Source organism: Candoia aspera, chromosome 3, assembly GCF_035149785.1.
Source record: "Candoia aspera isolate rCanAsp1 chromosome 3, rCanAsp1.hap2, whole genome shotgun sequence".
Classification (NCBI taxonomy): domain Eukaryota; kingdom Metazoa; phylum Chordata; class Lepidosauria; order Squamata; family Boidae; genus Candoia; species Candoia aspera.
Window position 1 is genome coordinate 37,987,538 of NC_086155.1, and position 10,723 is coordinate 37,998,260.

General features: G+C 37.9%; 1 long non-coding RNA gene across 1 annotated transcript; it reads left to right on the forward strand.

Annotated features, from left to right (window-relative positions):
* Positions 1–1,417: 1,417 nt before the first annotated feature.
* On the forward strand, positions 1,418–9,887 carry LOC134494829 (uncharacterized). Its single transcript, XR_010067700.1, has 3 exons — positions 1,418–1,480; positions 2,619–2,731; positions 8,739–9,887. It is a non-coding gene; the product is annotated as an uncharacterized LOC134494829 (long non-coding RNA).
* Positions 9,888–10,723: the final 836 nt, after the last annotated feature.

Below are 10,723 nucleotides of genomic sequence, written 5' to 3' on the forward strand. Positions count from 1 at the left end.
GGTCTAACTTCAGGGTCTGACATCATGCCAGTTGTCCATGTCTGGTGGCCTAAATGAAAGGTCACAGGCATGGAGGAAGAGCCCATGGTGAATCAGAAGGGAATTTGCAAGTCCTTCTCCATGCTTTGTCTTCAAAAGAGTACTAAATTCATGTTAGAAATAGTTTGACTGACATATTCGAATATTGGAACATTTCCTTAGCTGTGACCTGTTATTTGGGCAATTTGAAAGATGGCTAACCTGCCATTCAAATTATCTGCCCATGTTCAACCAGCCGTACATCACCAGTAGGAGAACATTTGGTTATTACCTTGATGGGGGATGATGTTCAGTGGGAGGGAAAATGAAGCCAGACTCCACCAATTTCTTTCCTTGTTCCACATAAAACAGTAAAGACAGTGCCACTTGCTGGCCTTGTTACTGAGGCAAATGAGGGCTCAGCCCCTGGAATAACCAGTTCATGCCAGCATATTTTTCTGTCAGTTCAAAGACAGTGGCTTGCACTTTAATGTAGCTGCCTGGCTGCACTCATAACATGAATATGCATGTTTGTGTTGTATACTTCATTAGAAAGACTAAAATCAAAATACGTAATTTATACACTCAGTATTCTAGTAGCCTACTGTTCACCAATGCTTTGGGAAATGTACTTACTGGAGGTAAAGCAGATGTTTCTCTAGTAGCTGTAATGAGTTAAAGTGGAGAATTGTTTTATCATTAAAAGTATTGAATTGTACTGAAACAAAAGATGACTCTGTAGCCCTAAAAGGAAGAGGGCAAGAGGGCATCAATCATGGAGCTCTCTTAAAAGCTAGGCTAGTCCTGCAGTAATCTGGATATTATGTTGAATAAACATACGAGGCATTACATCTAAAATTCACCAAAATCGTCAGGAAGAAAATCTTACTTATTTACTTCATATACATCAAACATTTTCTATGAGAACTCAAGATGGCATGCATATGGATCTTCCCTAATTTATCTCTGCATGTAAGAAGTAGATTGTGCTGAGAGAAAGTGACTGTCCAGAGTCACTCAATGAGCTCCATGGCTGAGTGCAAACCTGAACTTGAGTCTCCTTGGTCCACACAGCACCACTAGGACCTCATTCAGGTGCCTGATTGCAGGTGATAGCAGATGACACTTTTACCAATTCAGGGTCTTGAGCAGTATACAGTAAGCCTAGCTAAAATATTTGCTTTTTCCTGCAATAAAGATCAGCAAGATAACTCTTCTTGAGTCCAAGGAAGTGCTTGGTATATAAAATTGTGTATGGGTAAAATTATTTTAGCTGACATTTTAAAATTCAGGAGGAAAAAAACTAAATATTTTAACAAAATATGCATTCCAGTTTAATAAATTATCATAGATACCAGTCGCTTGTTGAGAAAATTCCAGCCTACACCAGTGTTACCATGTTCAGCTGACTTGGAGCACAAGCTCCTATTGATCTGGTTCTACTTCTCCAGCTGGATCTTTGGTAATATCAAACAGAAGCTTATGTTTCCTACTGGAATAGAAAGCAAAGTCTGTTTTGCTGAAAAGCTTCACTGCTGAGCTATTATTGTATCTGGCTGTGAGAAACATAGGGTCTATATATAAATGGGCAAGATGGCTAGCTGGTAAATATCCAAGCTCAGGGTAAGCCATCAGCAAAATAAGAAGCAGGGGAGCATAAGCACAGTCTAGAGAATGGGCGTTTTCAATAGTTTAGCAAGTACAATAAAAAGGATATATTGTTGGGAAACAAATCAGTTAAAAATGACTTATACTGCCATCTTATAGTGTAAATGGTGTGACACAAAAGAAGAACAGACTAGACAGGGGAGAAGAAAAATTGAACTGCTTCCTCATAATATAAGATCATGGCAGTGAAAAGCTTGTAAAACATAAAGCAGCACATGGGCTGTAGCTAGGCTGATTCTCCAGTTCTTTCCATTCTTAGCTGCTACTCTTCTGTAGCAGAGAAATGATCAAGAAAGGCTTACACAATCAATTAAACCCACATATTTTCTATACACATTTCATACAATGTGGCTTACATGAAACTCTAGGTTGTTTTGAAGAATCTAATTTCCTTGGAAGTCAGAAACTTTGTTACTATTTATGGGGGGAAAAAAACTCTTGGGAAGGCTCAAACAAAGAATACAGTATGCATATATTAAATTATTAAAATCATAGAAGCAACAAGGGACAAAAAAGATTAAATTTGGCATAATTAAAGATAAATTAAAACCTTAAGTAAAAAAAGCCTGGAAAACCTTGGGACTATAAAAACGTATTTGTCTGGTTCCACAAGGATATTAGATTTAGCATCAAATATTCCTGTCTGAGAAAGTAGTTTTATGTATTTAGTAATGCTAGTAGATGGTCTACTTTTAAGCACAGTCCAAGATGTATTTTGCTGTACTGCTTGGGAACTTGTTATATAAACAAATGCTTGCTTCCATGTTAACCACTCCTATATATATTGAAATAATCAAGCAAGTTTTTCTATAAGTACCTCTCTCATTTGAAGTAAGGTGGGTGGCATTCAGAAAGAAGATATCTTATTTCTGGAATCTCTTCTACACTGAAGTTCATATTGTACTTTTTTTTTTATCTTTATCATCCTTTAGTGCCTACTGAACTATTTTTTTGTTCATCTAAGCCAGCCTTCCCTACTTGATTCTCTCCAGATATGTTGGACTGTAACTCACATTACTCCCAGATGCCTATGGAAGACATCAGGGTAAGGATTAAATGTCAGAGATGGAACTGTTTTGATTTTGTTTTCCATTGTTTGTCTTTTTTTTTTTTGTAACTCTGATTTTCTCTTGCTTCTCTTGCTTATCTAATTACAAAATACTGTGGAATGGTATGTGTCATGGTTCCTGTTCCAATGTTCCTGTGAACATCGTAACCAGTTCCCATGCCATGCTGGTGCTGACACGTGTTACTGTTTGAGGGGGCTGCTCTTGTTCTTTTGTACCAGGCACTGATGTAGAGACTTTGGAATGTCTATCTGGGTTATCTCGCCTGTTCAAGGACACTTTCCCAAAGACCGGCAGGAACCGTTAGGAACACCTTCAGGCTGCAGGGAGTGGACTCTTACTGACTCTGGGGGGGAGGGATTGGAACTGTCTAAGCTTTAATTGTTTGAAAGATCCACGCTTTTGCTATTCTTAGCTTTGCTCTTGAACTTGCATACTATCCAGTAATAAATCAGACATCCATAATATCTTCTTCTTGTGTGAGTCTGGTTGGAAACTTGGGTAGGTGTTCATCACATATCTGCAAAAAACAACCACCAACAACTTCATGGAGCTCTTAATGACAGAATGTGATGATGATAAACCTAAGGATTTGGCATTCTTATGCAGCACAAGCTCTTCTAGTGCAATTTTATACATGCTTTCTCAGAGGTAAACTCCACTTAGGTGGCTGTCTCAATGCAAACTATCCATATGTATGCATTTAAAGCTTTTGGAATCTGGGAGAGATATACTATTGGTCTACTACAGTGAAGCTGGTGTCACGAAGCATATCAGAATGGAGAAAATCATTTGCACACTGTCTGATATATAAGAGGAAAAAGGTACAGGACTCAGAATGGTTTCCCATGGTGCTCTTTTCGCATAGTCTTTTTTGCAAAGATAAAGACATGTCAGGGAGAAAGGAGAAGAAATAGCACATTATGTGCCCTAAAGGCTCAAGACCAAAAGCAGAGGAGAAAAAGGCTGTTAGGAAAAAAAAATGTTCCTTGTATTTTTTTTTTAAAAAAAACACACAAATGATTGCTACAATGGACATTCTGGCTTTGCCTATCTCCAGCTGAGGCAAAAATGTATCATATAGAATAGGCATCTGGTTATATTATGATCGGAGCATCAGTACTTTTTAACAGGTTTCTTTTTTCATCTGGATCTTGCCCAGTTGTTGCAATAATCCAAGCATCTCACAATTCTGAATCTTTTTTTTTTAAATAGTGCAGTCCTTTTCCTATGGCAAGGAAATTTATAGCCTCTTCTCCACAGGTTGGAGGATGGGAAGGCTGAAAGAAGGCTGACTACATGTCGGGGTTCCAACATACTCCCATGAGGGAGTTCATTTTTTGCCCCCAAATGACCAATCAGTGAGCTAAGATTGTGCTGCAAGGAAAGGCTGAAGGTCAGTTATGTTGTCACAACAGAGCCAATGAGAGGCATGCAGAGAGCTGAATACTCACTCAACCCAGAGTGGTAATTTGCCATAACCTCCAAAAATGCTTAAATGGAGGACCTTCATGGATTGTCAGGGCTGTAGTTTATACTGGGAAATTGAAGGAGACAATTAATCAGTTTACATGACTGCCCCCTAAAAGGCAATGGCAAACCAATTCCATGTTATTGCCAAGAAAACTGGATGGATATGTCCACAAAGATAACAGAAGTCAAGATTAATCCAAAGGAAGCTTTATCTTAAACAGCCAGTTTGGTATAGTGGTTAAGGTGCTAGCCTGTGTGTTCTAGGCCTCCCTTAAGCATGAAACCTGGCTGGGTGACTTTGGGCCAGTCATTCTCTCTCAGCCTAAACCACCTTACAGGGTTTCTGCTGTTGTGGGGAAAATAGGAGGCAGGAGAATTAGGTATGTTCATGGGATAAGATAACAATAATGATAACTTACACATAGATGAATATTTACTCAGAAGTAAATATTGCTGAGTTCTAATGGATTCAATTTATAAGTGGGCATAGCTTTAATTTCTAAAATGAGAAAATCAAGCTCTCTCATCACAGGGCTTATATTCCTGATCACAAATGGAATAAGGTCATAGGAAGCAGAAGCTGTAATTTGCTTATGAGCAGAGCCATCCATCCTTTACTTTCAAATGATCCAAGTCTGAATCCCTGCATGGAAAATATATTCTTGGCTTAAAGTCTGGGTTTATTGACACAGTGCATTCTTGCAGATGCAAGCATGTTTTCCAAGTTCCTTGCTTTTATGCATGAGTTAAATCTCATCAATCTCTTTTATGATCTCATCAATCCTACAATAAATTCTTATCAAAAGATATGGCAGAGGGATACTGAGATAATATAGAAATGAATCTGTAAATTGTCATCAGGAATAATGCTGCCATATTTCTGAAATTCAGCTCTGAGTTCTTGGTCCACTTGAAGCCAAATTCTGTCTGCTTGTACAGATATCAGGTTCTTGAAGAGATACAAGGGAGGTTTTCTCCAAAATAGTATCATGTGGGCGTGCAATACATTTAAAGCCCATTGCTATAAACTGCTCAAGCAGATTAGGCATCCCACTCACTGGCCAGAATATAATCAGAGAGCTGGAGGTGCTCTTGGCGCAAACATGCTGCTGGAATTCAAAGAGATGGGGGGTGGGGTGGGGTGGGGTGGGGTAGGCACAGGGGAGAGAATTCAGAACACAAATGAGAATAGTTTATATGGGAAAAAATGGAGAAAAGGATTGTCATCGTGTCTAATCCCCCCCCCCCAATGATCCTTCCATGACAATATTGTTAGAGGGAAAATAAGCAGATTCTACACATTTGAATACATATTTCAATTCTGTGAGATGAGAAAAATGTTACAGTTTCAGGGCATATAGTTCAAATACTTTGTGCATTCACCTGGAAAGGTAATTCATTTTCGTTTGCATGTTTGATGATTGATAGCTTAAACTCTGTGCTGAGAGACTGTATTCACACAACACTTAACCAGGCCAGATAAAGAACTAGTAGCTGGATTTGTACAATACACTAGGCTTGGTTAGTATTAACCCTGCAAAAAATTGTCAGAGAGGCTTCCTCTAGGATTGATATTTCCTAGGGAATTAGATGGAACATTTTAAGAAGGCAACCAGGATCTTTCCTAGCTATTTTGGCAATCAGTTCTTAGTATTTAAAGACATTTCTATATGCATTTTAAAAACAGAGCAACACAGCTGCTTCAAATACATGTTCTTAGAAATTTGTGTCCCACCATTTCACCAAAGCATTTCCATCTTTTTCTTTGGATGCCACTGAGACCTCAGAAGATTTAGGTTCTGAGGGATTGCTTGAAAAACAAGAATAAACCAACCTAACCCTCTTCCCTTAATCTTACAGATGAGCTGTTGTCTTTAAACCAAAGGCTTTCCTTATTCTCTCTTCTTCAATCTTCAGTTGACTCTCTACTCTTAGTCCAAAAGTTCCTTCCCTTGGCCACCTTCCTCGGCAAGGAGGCAATTTGAACATCCTTACAGCGTGACAAATCTTCTAAGCCATTGTCATGATGAAAAGAAAGAAAATAGAAGCCCTATGTTGTTTCAAATTCTTTTAATCTTACATTCCCAAATGCCTATCTCCCTGTACAATTACTTGCCTTACAAGTGACATCACTGTATTACATTTCTGTAAGCTAAAATGATCTAAAACAAAAAGTAACTTACAGTTAAGTAGACAAGCTTTTGATAAGACATTATTTACTCTTCCCGGTCCCTGGCAGTATCAAAATCAATATGGTATCAAAGACCTCCATGCTTGAAGCTGGCTCTTCAAACATGCACACAAGCTAACTGCTGTAAGATACAATTGTAAAACAAAAACCAAAAAAGAAGAGAACTTGTATATTAAACTTACATGTCATGAAAGGGACAGGCTGAAGCACGTTGCTGTTTCAACTGCTAGAAAGATATAAGTATTGTGACTATGTAGAAAGGCAACTAGAGCAAATGCTTTCAATGGTATAATCCTGAAGAGGTGTCTCTTGAAATCTAGCATTCTGGCCACAGCAGTATTTTGTTAAAAAAATACAGCTGAAGTAGATGGAATATAAAAGTACATAACTTGCTTCATTTTTGTGCACATGCAACAGCACTGTAGTACTTATAATGGCTGGTTCACCAACTGCAAGAATCAGGAGACAGTTTTGCAAATAGCCACCTGTAAGCTTCTCCCTTACCTGTGAACGAGCAGCCTCCTTCCTCCGTACTTCTTCACAAGAAATTCAAGCCAGGTGGCCCCCTTACGTGCAACATATCACAGAGCAAGACAGATTTAGACATCCAGAAATTTGCTTTTTAGGATTCAAGTAGAAACTAACAGCAATTACTAATGTTTGATTCAAAGTTAAAATAACTCATCTGTGGTTGAGGATACAAATAGAAAAGAAGGGGAGGGCATAACATACTTTGTCTTTTTTCACTCTGGTTTTTTGAAATTCAAATGTAGCGATCTTTTTAAAAATCTTCTTGCTTTTTTTTAAAACTTCCTTTGTATTTCAATATTTTAACAAGTATAGAGACAAAAGAAGCAAACAAAAGTTGTTAGAAAGAAACTCAGAAAGTCTCTGTCCTAATATATATTGGGGGATAAATTGATTCTAAATTGGAAATATTTCAGTTGCTGAAACTCTTGCAATCCTATCTATATCATCTCAGTAAATCCTGTTAAAGATGACTCACTGAGAATCTTGCTTGGAAGAATTATCCTCAGTTGAGCCAGTTCTGAAGAGCCTAATGATACTGTAGCAAAAGGCAGCAATGGTCCCTTGGCATCATGGTGCAGTTTGCAGGGCTGTTTTTTTGTTTGTTTGTGAGGAGGTAGCTCTTTCAGATGCCACAGGTTAAGAAATGGAGGTGGGTGTGTGAAAATGGGCAATTCTAGTAATTCAGTATTAAAGCCGACCTTTGTGGGATTGAAGAGAAAGAGACAGAAAAAGAAGTTACAGTGTTCTTTCCTATTTATATTTTCAGGAATTTGTACTGGCTGCAAGAATAGTATGTTGGATCAGAAAGGATTGGACTAAGTTTGGTCTCACTTAGGATCTGACATTTTAAGAATATCTCCCTACTACCAACACCAATTTTTGTTCTAATAAAATTTGTAGAGTCAGAACTTCTGAGCGGATCAACATTGTTCTGGTGTGACAACCTACAACAGATCTATACATGTTATTAACTCTTAATCTTCATATTTTACCTGAACAGCACCTTTAGCCTCAAGATTCAGCTTGGCAAGCTTGGATTTTATAATTTTCATGGCTTTATCTCATTTGTGATTTCATACAATTGTTGCAATTAGTCTTTGCCCAGAACTAACACAGAATTTGTATTGGTACCTCTGCACCTGTGGAATCTTGGTAAACAGAGATGACAGGCTTATCCTTACGTCTTTGGCGTAAGTGTTGGTCTTGGGAAAGAAAAGAAAGATGGATAGCAACTTTGATACAAATGCTGCAGTGCATCAACAGGGCATATTCAAGTTGAATGGAAAAGCTCTGCAAGAGGTGAGGATGCAGGCCTGCTGCTAATATTCAGGACTGGCATAGGGAGAGGCCAGCAATGAAGGATTCTAGAAATTTTATTCAGCAAAATCTGGAAATCCATACCTCCCCTATTCCTGCTTGGCCAAGTTCTAGGCTTGTACTCTTTCCCATTCTCTCCTACAAACACGTGAGGATTTTTCTTTTCCAGTTTGATGCAAACTTAATAATGATTTGCCCTTGTCCTGTAAGCCAAGCTTTGATACTGGCTTGCAAATCATAGTTTGCCAGCCAGGATGACATAGCAGGCTGTGGGTTCATTTGAACTGTGGAAAGAGAAAAGAAAAACAGTTGCAACATAGGAGAAGAAAGGGTAGTTCTGCCAGGCTCATCTCTGTAGTGCAAACCTGGTTTAACAATGGAACTGTGGGGAGAGTTTCCTTTTTAAAAAAAAAATAGATGACCACTTTAATAGCAAGCTGCTTTGGGCATTGTGTTATTTTATTTTACTTTAGATATTTAGCACTGCCTTTGTTAAGCTGGGAAGCCATAGATGAAAAGAAGGATGGCATAGCCTATGAAGATAAGACGGCTTTCATACCACCCGACAGTGTCCAGAACCTGCCTTCCCTGGAGCTGCTAAACTCAGGATGCTGCACTGCATTACGACTTTCTGGTAACAGAATAGCTGCTGGCAACTAATCTCTGAGAAATACTTCATCCTGTCAGTTCTTTGGAGCCAGAAGCCATTTTCTGCTGTTGCCACTCACACTGAACTTTTAAAGGTCATCCTGCCATGAGGGATGCTGACTCGTTTTATCCTCATTCAGGAAACTGTTCCACCTTGTCATGTGATTACTTTGAAGGGCTGTAGGGGTCTGTTTATTCCCGTTCATAGTTGCTGCAAAACAGCACTGTTTTATTAGGGGTTGGCTTTGTGCATTTCACGCTACAGTGACTCCCTCTCCAAGGCTGTCTGTTATTTTAATTCCCAAGGCTAGTGAGATAGAATTGTAACAAGTGCTGCTGTTTTGCTTTTATTGTTTGGTTCCTGTGCAGATAATGGTAACTTATTTAACTATATGAACTGATGGGAGTGATAATCCAATATACTGGCTTATAAAAATAATCAAAATGCTCCCACACAAACAATAAAACAAAATCTACCAGGTCCAGCTGTACAAGCCACCATGCATTGATATGGAGTTACCAATGGCAGATGTACTTTAGGAAACATGGATTATTTGTGGCAGAAATGCAGAACCTGTGGATTTCAAGATGTTGCTGAGTGACAGCATTCAGTAATCTCAGCAAGTATGACTAATGGTGGAAGATGCTGGATGTTGTAGTTCAACACCACTGGAAGGCTACAATGGTGATATACAGCATTTTATCATGCAATTCATGGCCTATTCTGCTTCCTTGTGTTCAGGGGTTAATACGTTTGCTCTCATATGAGCAAGGCATGTATAGCCATGGGAACATGAATTGCATTCATACTTAGAATGTATAAATGGCAAATGCAACATTTTCTCATGTTTATTATTAAATTTGTCCTTGTCAAATAACATTGAATAGACAATCAAGAAGAGTGAATATTGAAAAAGGTTGGACCACAATTTAAGTCTGTGAATGAATATGAATCATATATGAATTTAGATATTCAGATATCTAAATATCTGATACTTATCTCAGTATTCTTTCCTGAGTCCTGCTGCAATCAACATTAGATTATTGTTCACTAGATTGTTGGTCAGAGATATGCCCAGGGGATATCCTAGATTCAGCTTAAGTTCTCACAATTATAACCTTAACACAGTAGCAGTAAAGTGCTCGCTTCCGGCAGTTTTTACTCAGTTTAAGTGACTAATGACTACTTGTGCTTTACCAAAATCAAAGAAATATAACACTATTGTATGGTAATATTTATTTTTTTCAGGTCTGAATTGAGATATACTTGAAATATGCAGATTAGCAAAGTACAGATGGAAGGTACTATCAAGATCATATCCTACAACATTTTTCTAGAATGTACTGCTGATGTGTGAATTATCTCCCTTTTTTTATTCCCTTAGTCTTCTAGAATTAATAGACCAAGAACAATTATATAACATTTGCATTCATCTATACAGTAACAATTCTGAAAATATTTGTATTTTGTATAACCTTTGTTATGAGCTATTTAGTTTAATTTAGTTTAATTTAATTTTTTGATTTAGGTGCCACCTGATTGCAAATGACTCTGGCTGGAATATGTGCAATGCTAAACACACCAACATTTGATTGTGCCAATAGTTTTCTTCATTTAAAGGAACCTTTAAAAAGATACATCGACCATGTTCCATATCAATTAAGAATCTACATTATTATTTGCTTTATATACAGCCAGACAACCATTCAACTATTCTTATGTTATCTCCTAAATAAGTTCCATTTTCATTAATCTTCTTAAGTCTTTACTCCTCCTACTCTCTTCAAACAGCTCGCACAAATTTCATTC